Source organism: Wolffia australiana, chromosome 4 (assembly GCF_029677425.1).
Source record: "Wolffia australiana isolate 7733 chromosome 4, ASM2967742v1".
Taxonomy (NCBI): domain Eukaryota; kingdom Viridiplantae; phylum Streptophyta; class Magnoliopsida; order Alismatales; family Araceae; genus Wolffia; species Wolffia australiana.
In genome coordinates, this window is record NC_135838.1 from 15,549,324 (window position 1) to 15,562,904 (window position 13,581).

The 13,581-nt window shown below is 39.8% G+C and overlaps 1 long non-coding RNA gene across 1 annotated transcript; it reads right to left on the reverse strand.

Annotated features, from left to right (window-relative positions):
- Window positions 1-1,848: 1,848 nt before the first annotated feature.
- On the reverse strand, window positions 1,849-3,315 carry LOC144702640 (uncharacterized). Its single transcript, XR_013581301.1, has 3 exons — window positions 3,242-3,315; window positions 2,045-2,166; window positions 1,849-1,944 (listed from the first exon to the last, which is right to left on the reverse strand). It is a non-coding gene; the product is annotated as an uncharacterized LOC144702640 (long non-coding RNA).
- Window positions 3,316-13,581: the final 10,266 nt, after the last annotated feature.

Sequence of the window (13,581 nt, forward strand, 5' to 3'; positions counted from 1 at the left end):
GTGGCATTCTGATGCATTACCTCCAAGGAAATGTAGCGAGCACAAAGTTGTTTTTGTTTTGAAAAATTATTTTAGGCGGTGACCCAAGAACGGTAATGATACAAACCTTGATCTAGATTCGTATCGGAAGGAGGTTGGAGGGCGATGCGAGATAGACGTTCCCGAGGTAGGAGAGTTGAAACGGGAATGAAGGGAGAGGTTTAACAGATGGGGATGGGGGTCGACCGGGGACGAGCCGCCTGATGATGCGGTGAAGGGTTGACGATCGCGGGGACGGGGACGGGGATCGCCTGAGACTAGAAGGGAATCGAACGGCAGGGGTAGGGATCGGATTGGAAGGGAGCCGGTTGAAGATCCGGGGAGACGATCAGCCAGGGTCCAGACGCCGACCGATCGCGGACGCGGACCCGCCACGGTAGCGACCAGCCGCGCGGCCCACGACCATTTCTGGACTGGGTGTAGGCCAGCCGCGGACCGTGCTCGAGTCAGCCATCAGCCAGCTGCCACCAGCTGACCAGCGACCAGCGATAGTCAGACCACGCCCACCGCGGACCGTCCACAGGCCAATCATGGACTGCCCACAATCCAGCCACAAACGGACCACGGCGGAGCCGCGATCCATCCATGGGCCAGCCATGGATCGGCCGCCGACAGACCGCGGACCAGTCGTGGACTGATTGTCATCCCAACACGGACAGGCCACAGGACCAGGTGCGGTCAGCAGCGACCACCGCAGGCCAGCCACGGTCGAACCGCAACCAACCGCGGACTCATTGCAGGCCAGCCACGGGGAAGCCCCAGGCCGACCGAGGACGGACTGCGGGCCAACCACGGTAGGATCGTGCCGAGCTGCAGACGGACTGCGGCTGACAGACCTCGGGCCAGCCAGGACTGATTGCGGGCTGACCGCAGATGGATCGTGGGCAAGCCACACAGACCAACAGCCGACCCCTTGCGGACCGACACGGGCAAGTGTGCTTCCATCGCAGGCGAGCTGCCAACCAGCCTCCTGCCAACTGCGGCATGCAGACCACAGAGCGACCACGAGCGGGCCTCAAGACTCACGAAGCGTACCAGCTTGAGAACAAGCTGGTTTTTGAAGGGGGGAGTATTGATAAAGCAGATGGGGAGTATTGAAGGGGGGCATCCTCTACCCCCAAAGGGTATCTTAGGAACTTAGCCCACTAGGGGCATTTTAGTAATTTCATGTTTAGGGTAGATTGCTCGCTTTCCTTATATAGGTGTAGCCCTCCATTGAGGAGGGCAGTCAAGAATGAAGGTAAGTTTGGCCTCTTGGCTCACTATCTCAATCTTCTTCGTCTCAGTCTCATCCCCTTGACCGTCCCACCATCCCCTACCCCCGTGATCGTCTCCTCGGATCTTCAGCCGGCTCCCCTCGAATCTGAACCCTACCCCTGCCATTCGGTTCCCTTCTAGTCTCCGGTGATCCCCGTCCCCGCGATTGTCAACCCTCACCTCGTCATCAGGCGGCTCGTCCCAGGTCGATCCCTGTCCCCATCTGTTTGACCTCTCCCTTCATTCCCATTTCGACTCTCCTACCCCGGGAATGTCTATCTCGACGCTCCAACCTCCTTCCGATACGAATCTTGATCAAGGTTTGTATCAGGTAACCACCCAAAGTTACGTGAGAAGAGAGCGAAAACTCTCATCTTACAGACTGAGCATAAAGTCATTTACCAGTGTGTGTCTAAATGTTTTGCTGTTTTACTAGGAGGTCTGTTGCTGGGCTTATACTTGTCTTCAGCGGCCCACACTAGATGGCTTGTATACTTCTAGAAGTGAGAAATACAACCCTTCAACAATTACGAAAAGGACATGAATCATAGAAATAAATAAGTCATTTACTTGAATCTTCTTCCTTGACTTCCACCTGTCATGCTGTGTCTAGAGTTATCATTTTAGCCGCTTGAATCTCGTGAGCTACTGTAAAAGAAACCAGAGAAGGAAGGTCGGTGTGACACCTATAAAAAATTATTCTTTTACAACGAGATTGCTGACTACATATAAATATCAAATAGGATACCTATTTTTATAAACCAATACACAAGAAAATTAAAATGCACGTCCTTCCTAAGCCAGTTGCACTCTCGCGAATGGAATATACAATCCATGGTGTGGGCGTCTTCCAAGCGGCTCTCTCTGCGTCTGTACGGTGTCTAATTTTTTCAGGTACTGCAGTTTTATATGTATATGCTTTTATTTACTCATATATCCGCTGGCACATTAAATAAAGTTCATGATTGGTAGATATGTCAAATAGCCAGCCGTACGATGATATTAATTTATTGGCGAAAAAGAGAAATAGCCAATTAGATGTAGACTTAAATTTAGGGATAACATTGAAAGATGCATACAATAGAATCGATGATGTGAAGAGAACTAAAAATAAAATTACAAAGAAAAAATTTCAGGAAGTTATTGTTGAAGCCTTAAACAAGGGCCGATAAGAATGTAGAACTAAGACCGTGAAGTAAAAATAATGACGAATTAAAAAATAAGGATTAGAAGTGGCAGGATCGGAAAAAGAAGGAATGAGGAAAACCGAGAAAGGAAACAGAATTGTACAGATGAAACCAGAAAACAAGAACCCCTGAAACAAAATTGAAATCCATAAATTAGGAATTAATAAATGAGGATCAGGAAAAATAAAGAAAGATTGAAAATAAAGATAAAATGAATCATTTACTTAAGGAATAAAATAGGAGCCAAGAAGGAAAAACAGAAGAGCGAATTGAAAGAGGAGAGGAAAGATTGAGGAACTGGTAAAAATAGCACTAGAAATCTCCAAATGAATGAATTCATTGTCATCGGGGATACCCGGAGTCCTACTCTACACACTTGCTAAGTTGTGCGACGAATCAAAGAATGTAAACTAGTGACAAAAATAAACAAGGGGAAAATAATTATCCAGCGAGAAAAGAAGAGAGCTGGACCAAGATAGAAAGCAGTGATCCACAGCGAAGAGGAGACAGCGAGACAGAGAAAAAATAGCGAGACTGAGAGAGAAGAGGATGGAGCGGGAGATAGGAGGGCCAAAGAGAGAGTGAAAGAAAGATTGAGGCAACAAGGAGGGCAGGACAAGCGAAAAAGAGAAAAGGAAAGAGAAAGAGAGAGAGAGAACGGGCGAGGGGCAGAGAACGTAACAGAGATCAAGGAAGCCGAGCAGACAGCGAGATTCAGCGAGGAAGAGAGGAAGACAGTGCGCGAGAAAGATACTAACGTCAGCATCGTTGCTGCTGCCGCTGCCGATTACCACCGCCGTGTGGACTTCACACTGTGGAGCAAGAAAGAATGAGAGAGGGTAAGGAGCTTAACACTCCTAGTTATACTTATAATGGGGCTTAACTGTGGTTCAAAAAAATAGCCTTTCTAAAATTGCTGTCAACCCCTGGTTAACCCGTGGTCAAGAATTTTTATTTTCGTACGTGCAACGGTACAAGAGGAGTTCTCAGTTTTAAATGACGACGGTGAAAAAACAATAACCTGACAGCGCGGCGAAGGAGAAAAAAAGATGAGCCAGAGAGAGAGAGAGATCGAGAGGATTCACTTGCATTTTGTTTACCTGTAGTGCTTTAGTGCTTCAGATTTCCATTCAGGGCCAAACTATCTAAGGAAACGGGTTTATCAAGCAGAATATTCAGAACGAGTTATCGGGGGGACGGGAGTTAACAGATCCAGCGGGAAGGCCATACGGCGAAGAAGCGATGGCTGACATTATATGAGAAATTCGATAAACGGTTATCCGCTCCAATACGGGTATCCTCACAGAAGCAGCCAAGTGTAAACTAAACAGTTTTGGTGTTCTTCAAAGAATTTACTTGTGAGAAGAAATTTATTATTACAGGCAAGCATGTTTCTTGACGCGCCATGGCATCGAGGAATCAAGCCATGGGCTGGAAGTATATGACCTCTCGACCATTGTTGGGCGCATTTTCGAGGACAAACGTCTCGTACTTTGAAGCCCTGATCCGTGGCCTAAACAGGAGACCACGATCTTATAATAAGTGCCGCTGGCGTATGCCCTAATAATACCCACAAGCTCGAGGTGGCCATCTGTCTGCTTGTTATGCCATCCGATTGCAAATTTGGCGAGGTCCACGGCGTGTTGATATTCTTCTGGCTTTTTTATTCTAGTCCATACCGCGGTTGGATAACCTGCGGAAGAATAAGCCTGAAATGTTACCGCGGAAAGAACGACAAGGAGCAGAAGCATGGAGGGAAGGTGGGGCCTCATCGCGTTTTCTTATATCGCTGGCTGTGTTTGCTTGTGTTTTTTCGTGAGTTGTGTATCGAAGATCATTTCGCGTATGATATATAGAGAGGACATAGGAGCCTCTCGAGGAAGGTCACCCATTCAAGCATGATACTCAATCCACCGTCTAGTTCTCTCCGTCCGCGGTAAGGTGCTTCAAAGTTGGGAAAACGAGTCGTAAATTTTATTATAGAAGAACGGTCAAATAGGTCCAATGCCGCGACTCTGTGTCAAGTAAATGATCAAAAGCGGCTGCTCGTTGAAATGCTTCCAGTAACGTTACGTAAACTGCCGAACAGAAAACCAGTCAACGTAAACGGACGGGTCCCAATTATTATTTGAAATCTGGATTCAATTCCAACGAGCAGTCTCCGCGTTCATGTTTCTCTATCCAACGTATAAGGTTAAGTTACACGTGCATCCGCTAGGGGTTTCAGTTTTTTAATACACGCGTCAGATAAACGTTTGATTGAATACGAGTTTGGCATTATTTTGAACGATCAGTCAATTTTGCTATAGTCCGTAAACAAGTGGCGTCCAAGAAATTGTCTATGGATCCGTCAAGTTCAGGAAAACAGACGCGTAACTTAAGATAAATGAACCAAACTGCTCCCACTCTCTCGTGATATAAAACTGTGTTCGGCCCACTCACTCAGGCAGCCCCGCATGACCAAACCGGAGATGTTATGTTCAAATAATGGAAACATATGGAACATCAAGGGACCAACAAATAACCGGAACCCACAATATTCAGGATGAGGAAATTATAATTATGTATTCGTCCAATTCCCCGCACTAAGGCGACGTTAAATCCATGTATATACGACACTGGTAAACATGATTTAGCATCTAATACAAATCCATTTTTCCCGATTCTCGACCCCGCTTCTTTATTACTTGTCTTATCTTACGGGCTCTTCTTTCTTCTCTCTCTCAATTTCATTTTACTCCCCTGCCAACCAGAAGATCGTCTCTTTACTAGTTCCTTCCATTGCCCTAACCTTGCGCTAAATGTGAAAAAATAATCTCCGACAGCAGAGAAGTGGACGACGCTGTGAACAACCCTCCTCGTCATGGGCGCCATGGGGGCCGCCTCCTTGGCTTTGCAAAACAGCCGCATGTTCAGATAATTGCCGCAGAGGGAGAATAAAAAGCAGAAATAGTAGCGGAAAAAGTTATTACAGAAATTCGATCAACAGAGAAGAGGATCGTTAGCTATGCAAGGAGCATCGAAGGAGATGTATAAATTGAGATTGCGAGATATATAGAAAGGGAGAGCTAGAGTTTTCATGACGCTCCTTTCTATTGGGCCTCATTCATGAAACAACTTGGGAAGAATTCGAGAAGAAAGAAATAGAGAGAAGAGAGAGAAACAAGAGAGAATCCAGTCAGAGAGGGAGTCAGAGAGAGAAACAACAGAGAAGCCAGTCAGAGAGGGAGTCAGAGAGAGAAACAAGAGAGAAGACAATCAGTGGGGGAGTCAGAGAGAGAAACAAGAGACAAGACAGTCAGAGAGAAGAGAGACGGTCAGAGAGAGAAAGACGCATAGACAAGGTAGTCCAGTGTTGCGAGTAAGTTGATAGGAGAAAAAAAAGAAAGCGCGTCCGTTTTCTCTCTTTCTTTCTTTTAAAACCATATTTCTGTTGAAGACGGAGGAAGCTCGCCATCAGCATAATAGGAAACTTAATGAAGGTTTGATAGTAATGATGCACGCTTTCTATACTTGTTAGAGATTCTATACCTGTTAGAGATTAGACAAAATAGGAAGCATATAAGTTTAAAAAAAGATTAGGATTAAAGATAGATAGGATCAAAGATAGATAGGATTAAAGATAGATGGGAAGAAATTATAGAACGATTATTCGGACGGCTAATATTATATCAGACATAGCCGTGATATCAATTATAAGCGCTATGATTTAAAACAGATCGAACGGTCTAAACCGTTCGATCCACAGTCGTTATGACGGCTATGATTTAAACTGAGCGAAGGGTCTAGATCGTTCGCTCCATAGCCGTTGTACTAGTTATAACGGCTATGATTAAAACAGATCAAACGGTCTAGACCGTTCGATCCTCAAACCGTAATACTATAATGACTTTCTATCTTTTAGTACAATACATCTATATAAATATGAACCAAATGTTAAGATAAAGATCGTGGGAATAAGAAGAGATCCTCATCCTATTGTCCCGTGTTTCTCTTCTCTCCCTCTCTTCTCTTGTCCCTCTTCTTTCTGTCTTCTCAATCTCTTCATCTCAACGCCAGGGTCGACCTTTACACCTGTTTCTGCTATTTATCGGAATGGTCAAGACCAAGCCAGCCTATTTCCTCAATAAAAGACCAACCTCCTGGAAAATTTTGACAAGGGAAGAGCACGAGAGTTTCTTGGTGCTTTTGATCTCTCCATTCTTTCTTCTTTTTCTCTCTTCTTCCTTGCTGTGAGAGGTGTGACGTCCTAATCAAAATTCTTTACACCCCGTAAGAGAAAACGTTACTACTGGTTGTTATTGACAAATAAGATATTTACTAATTTATAACGGACTATTGGCATGTTTAACCCTGGCTTCTCTTAAGTCCCTACATATATTAATTCTTGCCCGTTCTCCTACCTATCTTTAGGTGTAGTCGTATATATTTGAACTTATATAAAATCCTATCTGCTAATCTCGTACAGAATATATGAGCACGTATTCAATAACTACCCCAGTAAACTAATGTTATATCCAATCGATCGGCGTAACAACTGACGTGGCCGAAATATGGAGTAAACGTCATTTACAATTCGCCAAGATAGGTGTGTTCAATGTTCGGGAACGAAAGCCCTTTCATCAGAGAAAGACCGGCCCACAGGAAGAAACACGCTGGAACAAAGAGAGGCTACATAAGGAGACTCTCTTGTTCCACGCAGAGTAGACGCCGATGAACCAATCAATCTCCAGGTTAAGAACCAAAATAGAACCCACGATATCAGGACTCTGCTTGTCGAGCTGTAAACAGATCTGTAGCGAACAAGCAAAGGGAAAAGCTTCAAGGGAGAGAGGATCGCCAAAACGGGGATGATGGCGTGATATTCCAGAACCAGGCCATAGCTAAATGCCATAACCTCCGCAGAAGCAGTCATCCGGACGTACCCCCTCTTCCATGTTGCTTTGTATTGACATCGATGTTATCGGAATTTGAGGTCCCGGAGGAAACTCCTCACATGAATAAATATCTACAGCTTATTTCCAAATACATAATGGTAAATCAATCGATCTTTCGAGTAACGAGTTGATGAAAACAGGCCAATGTAGTAACTACGAGAAGATTTGATTCAGAGTTAAGTCCATCTCCCCAGTAATGAGTTCGTGTGTTCAACTTTTCACATACTTGAAGAAAGATTATGTTCCATGAATATGTGATCCAACTTTGTGAATTATGATGAGATCATCTAATTTTTCCTATTGAAAAGGTACTCAAGAAGGACATCAAAATATCAAAATAGAATAGCACTATTCAGTGTCAATAATATGATGAGTATGGCCAATAATATAGTCATTAGTGTGGAAACACGAAGGTTACATACCAGAATATCAATCAGGTTGGTTCGCATCATAGTTGGGTAAGTGGTCCTCAAAACTGACACTAGGGTTTGCCCAACCGATATCCGTCCGTCATCCGATATCGGACAACCGATATCCGATATCCGGTGCGGGATATCGGATATCGGATATTGGACGATATCTGTATCTGAGGGGTAGGCGGATATCAGAACTGCATACCGGAGGTAGAGGGATGCGACGGATACCGGATGCCGGATATCAGTTTTTGATATCCAGATATCGGAACCAGTATCCGGATATCGGAACTGGTATCCGGATATCGGAAACGGTATCGACAGTAAAAAATACAATTTACATATCACTCTATGACTTACGTACATTGGCATCGGATGATTTTATTCTATTTTCAACCTCAGTTAATATATAGAGTGCAAAACTTTTATTTTCTTCCATATGGGATCGTAGGATTCGAAGTTGAATGAAAACTCAGAATCCCGTTATCCCACATGGAAGAAATTAGTAATCTTTCTCTGTATATATTAAATGAATCCGACAATACATTAAATGGTAAAATTATATTTAACATATTATCACAGCGTCCAATAAATAGAAGTGAAAAGTTCTATTTTCTTCCATATGGGATAAAGGGATTCAGAGTTTAACACCAAACCCGAATCCTGTTATCCCATATGGAAAAAATTGATAATATTTGGCTGTATATATTAAACAAGATGTATAATCAATCAGAAAGCTCTCCTGTTACTCTCGCATCTAATGCGTTAAACCATTCTAATCGATGACTATTTATCAGCTAAAATTATTTTTAAGTATCCTTTCGATGTGGATATCCAAAACTGATATCCACACCCGATATCCAATGTCATCATCCTTCCCGCTAAGACAGAGACGGATGCCGACATCGAGACGGATATCGGTATCAGATATCGGCACTGTAGCAACCGATATCCGATACCGAAATCTGATATCTGGATATCGAAAAGAACAGATACCGGAAATTGCCTTTTCGGTATCCGATACAGCATTCGTCCCAATACTGGCATCCGGTACCAGTATCGGGATGGGCGAACACTACCTGAGATACCAAACATGTCTTACGGATGGGCAGTTGGTCTTTTCCTATGACCCATGAGTTCCTATTCATGGTATTCCACATAGTCTAAGCTCAGGTGCCGCAGTAAGAACAGAGATCATTGAGAATAAAGAGGAGAATTTAAGTGTTGAACATAATATTGATGCTAGAGTGTGGAATGACATATGGACACATAACCAGCTCAACACCTCCTGATAAATAAATTAAGTATCTGAATTACACACAGGTAATTCGAAGCGTATTTTTAAAGAAATGTTAAAATTCCATTATATGTTTTCCGCTGTAAAAATTTTGTTCGTTTCACGTTAGCCACTCCACTAGAGCCCAAACAAATTTATTTTTTATTAAATGATAATCAGTCTAAGACACTTAATGAGGATAATATATTATTCTTCATGTATTTTATGATTAAATTTTTCCAACATTTAATTTTAAAATTATGAAAAATGTTAAATCCAATAATTTATAATAATAATATTAAAACCCTTCATTGGTAAGTTTAATAGCTAAATTAAATATTTTCCATAATATATTTCACGAATAATTATTAGGATATTTGACATAAACCTTTTTCTTTAAACTAACTATAAACTCCATCATAACTCAAGCTCATATATTATAATAAAAATAAACATCACACTCTGAAATCACAGAATAATTATGTGTACCTCATTTATCATGTATATTGAAGTCTTCACTTTGATGGTATGTACCTATCTCATAATATTTTTATTTTATATCTGTAGATTTTACAGGTCTCAAAGTGTTTGCCTTCAACTTCTTTTCAACAAGAAAAAATTTTATGTAATAACAAGAAGATTCTTTTAACAGTAAGTATACTCATTTTTCATTTTCAAAATTTTCATAACACTACCTCTTTTCTTCCTTATGTTTACTTTTCTGATCTCATTTAATATCTTCTCACTGTATTATATGTTCTGGCAATCCTTTATACTGATATCATATGTACAACACCAAATTCAGTTAATATAGAATTTTCACTATTTACAAAGCCTCGTAATCTATTTCCTTATTTTCATTCAAATTATCTTAATTGCATGTCATTAAAATGATTTATTTCACTTTCATAAGGGGTTTCAAATATTTTTTTAAACATATTTTCATATAACTTTATGAATTAATTTTAATAAATAAGATATCAGGTTGAAACTTCCAGGAAAGCACTTCGAATTGGGAGGGCGTCCTCCGGTGAACTCGCCCCTAGAGTCGCGTCTTCGGAACCTTCATGGAATGAACATCTCCTTCGTCTGGTTGGTCGAGACCCAGACTAAACCATTACATTACGGACCAAACCATATTTTCATATAACTTTCTGAATTAATTTTAATAAATAAGATATCAGGTTGAAACTTTCCAGGAAAAAACTTCGAATTGGGAGGGCGATCCTCTTGGTGAACTCACTCCTAGAGTCGCACTTTCAAAACCTTCATTGAATGAATATCTCCTTCGTCTGGTTAATCGAGTCCCAGACTAAACCATTTAGATTTTTTGAAATATTTATGCAAATTTTTATTTTGAAAATTATATATTAATTTTTATGGATTTTATACTATTTTTTTAGAATTTTCTGAAGATAAGATCATAAAGAAAATAATTTTAGACGTAATAAAATATAAATTTGAATTTATTTAAATATTTTTAATGAATGAATTGATTTTTTCTGCTAGAAATATTTGCCACGCTAGCAATCTGCCACTGGTAAAATCAAATTTGATCAATAAAATTATGCTTTTGTAAGTCTTTTTTACCTTATATTTTATAGATTTTCAATAGCATTATTCCCCATTAAAGAAAAAAATATAAATTTATGCTTTATTTTTCCCATCTCTTTTTGGATATAGTTTATTTATTTTTTAGACTAACCCCACTTGACTCCTTAGAATCAAGTGGATTTCTTACATCTACTTGGACTTAGGTAAATACGATGGTGAATTTGAGATACAAAAAGGAGGAAACTAGAAACCTAAGCTGTATCATTGATACTAAGAAGACACCTAATACACAAGAAGCCCATTCTAGAACCCTGTTCAAACCTACTAAAGGACCAGGTCAACAAAAAGAAAGAATTGTGGAACTAACCCACAATTTAAAATTGGAAAGCCTGTTTTCAAATCTCGTAAGGACGGAATGTGGATCCAAGCTAGAAATCAAGAAATCTAGCCCTCCAATCCCTTGAAATTAAATCCAATGGCTGGGAGAGTCAGGGCACTTCTATTTATTCCCTTCTCCCCTCTTTTTGTATCTCATCTTAGATTTCTGCTCCCAACTTGTTGTTGGAGGCCTAGTGCATCAGATTTATTTGGTGCGTTCTTGTTCTACAATAGTGTTGGAGAGAGAGCTAAAGGGTGACCAATATTCTTGGAGAAAAAACATCAGCCAGCCCTTGGGGGAAGTGACATCAAGGTTCGTGTGGTCTCCAGAATGTTTGATTTGAATTTTCTCACCTTCTTCTATTTTTATATTCTAATGGATAGTCTAGACTTCAACCTTTTTGATGCTTCAAACAACACTGAAAAATGCATCTTGTAGCAAAAGTTACATCATTTTCAGTCTACTACCCGCCCGGCGGAGTGTCACCACCTGCAAATTGTAATCAAAGGTTCTCTTTAACGTTAAAATCTCATTTCTTCCCTTAAAAAATCCCTAAAAATTCCTTACAAAAATATTTTATTATTATTATCTAAACCAAAATAAATATATAATAGTTTTGACTATTTTTCATTTCTTTCATTATTTTCCTATTTAGAAATACTTAAAAATCTATAAAAATATAAATCAAGTATAAGAATTATCTAATATATATATTAAATGCAATTTACTCTCTCACATTTGCTCCTTCAGGATTTGGCCCTTACCCTATTCTAAGTAAGGAAAATTTTATAAATATTTTTTCGTAAATCCTAGCCTTAAATGACTTAATTAACCCAAATTCTGGTTTATCTGCCACACAAATCAGAGGAGTGAGAAAATCAGGTGGCTCAAATTTCTCCAAATTCAAACGATGATATCTAACGATTCAAAATGAGTTTCTGGGCTGAAATTTGGAGGGTAGTACCATCTTTTACCGCTCTATCCATCCAACGTTTTGGATCTATCATTAGAATGCACCATCCTTGTAAAATGGCACCCTATTTTGTTCCTTTTTATGATTGGCAGAGTGATTTGCTCATTCAGAATCTCAGTTGGGCCCATTATTGTACTCCAAGATGGAAGGATTAAAGGAGTCGTGTTCATATTAATACACACAAACAAAAATCACCACTTGGCCCGTTGGGCATGCGACGAAGAGGCTTGTGTCTTATTTGTCTTTTTCTAACTCACATCTTCAGCCTTTTTCTAGATTATCATCACCGATAACCTAGGTTTCCACTATCACACATGCCACCTCCAATTCCAGCACTCGTCTGCATGCATCCATCTCCAACTCTGTTACTTGTCCACTCACATCCACATCTATCTCCGTCACTTTGACAATGTTAAAATCATCATCGCTCACCACCACTCTAGCGCTTACCAACGCGTATGCACCATCATCTTTGCCACAACCAGCATGGTATCTCTTTCATCCATTCCACTCTACTCCCACAGCGGTGGCAAAGTACTCAAATTAGAGTTAATTACTATTTTACTATATATGATATTAAAATACTATTACTCAATAGGAAATGAGTGTTTTAGTTTCTTCCTATAGAGATAGAAGTAGACAAAAGAGAAATTTACATCGTTTGTGGTTGGTTATATGTTCACTTTTATTTGGTATATTACATTAATGGTAGTACATTTACATTAAATTTATTTTTGTTTACCAAACAAAATCAAACAGATAAAGTATAAATTAGATTTATTCTCAAAAGTATTCTGTTAAAAAAAATAAATCAGGTTAATTAGGAATTTTATTTTAATTTAATTTCACTTCTTTTATGTTAATTTAATGCTAAAATTCACTTATTCGATATTTCTCCCTATGGATTCGAGCGTTTCTTGTCATAAGGAAAATTATAAATTTCCTTTCATAAACCAGAAGGCTGAAACAACATTTTTAACCCTAATTTCTTGTTAATCAGCCTCCAATACAAATATGAAAGAAAAAATTTGTTATTTTTTTGGTATGCTGAATCATCCCCTTTTTCTTCAGAAATTTATCTTCCCATAAAAAATACATAAGCATCTAATGGATAGTGAATGAAACTTAGACTTCCCAAAGAGACAGAGCAGACTTCAAAATTTTAAAGGATGTAGAGTGAGGGTTTGATCTAGTGTTCGCTTGTTCCAAGCCCAATATCAGATGACAATATAAGGATGCATGCTAAACTAAATCTCAGAAATGGGCTACACCATACTATCTATACCGATATCCGGATACCAGATGATGATATCAGATGTCGATTGTTACATTACAGAAATACGATATCGTAATATGTCCCAATATCGGAATATGTCATATGAATTGAAATATATTAAAACTAATTTACGATCCATAACTAACCTATTGGGTGCCATATATTGTTTGTCTAAGCATTTTTCTAATTTTCTTAATGGTTCTCAATTAATATTTCATGTATAATTCTGTACTTGGGCCTAAAAAATGGGTAGAGCACACGTGCATGCTATTCTGTATCTGAGCCCATAT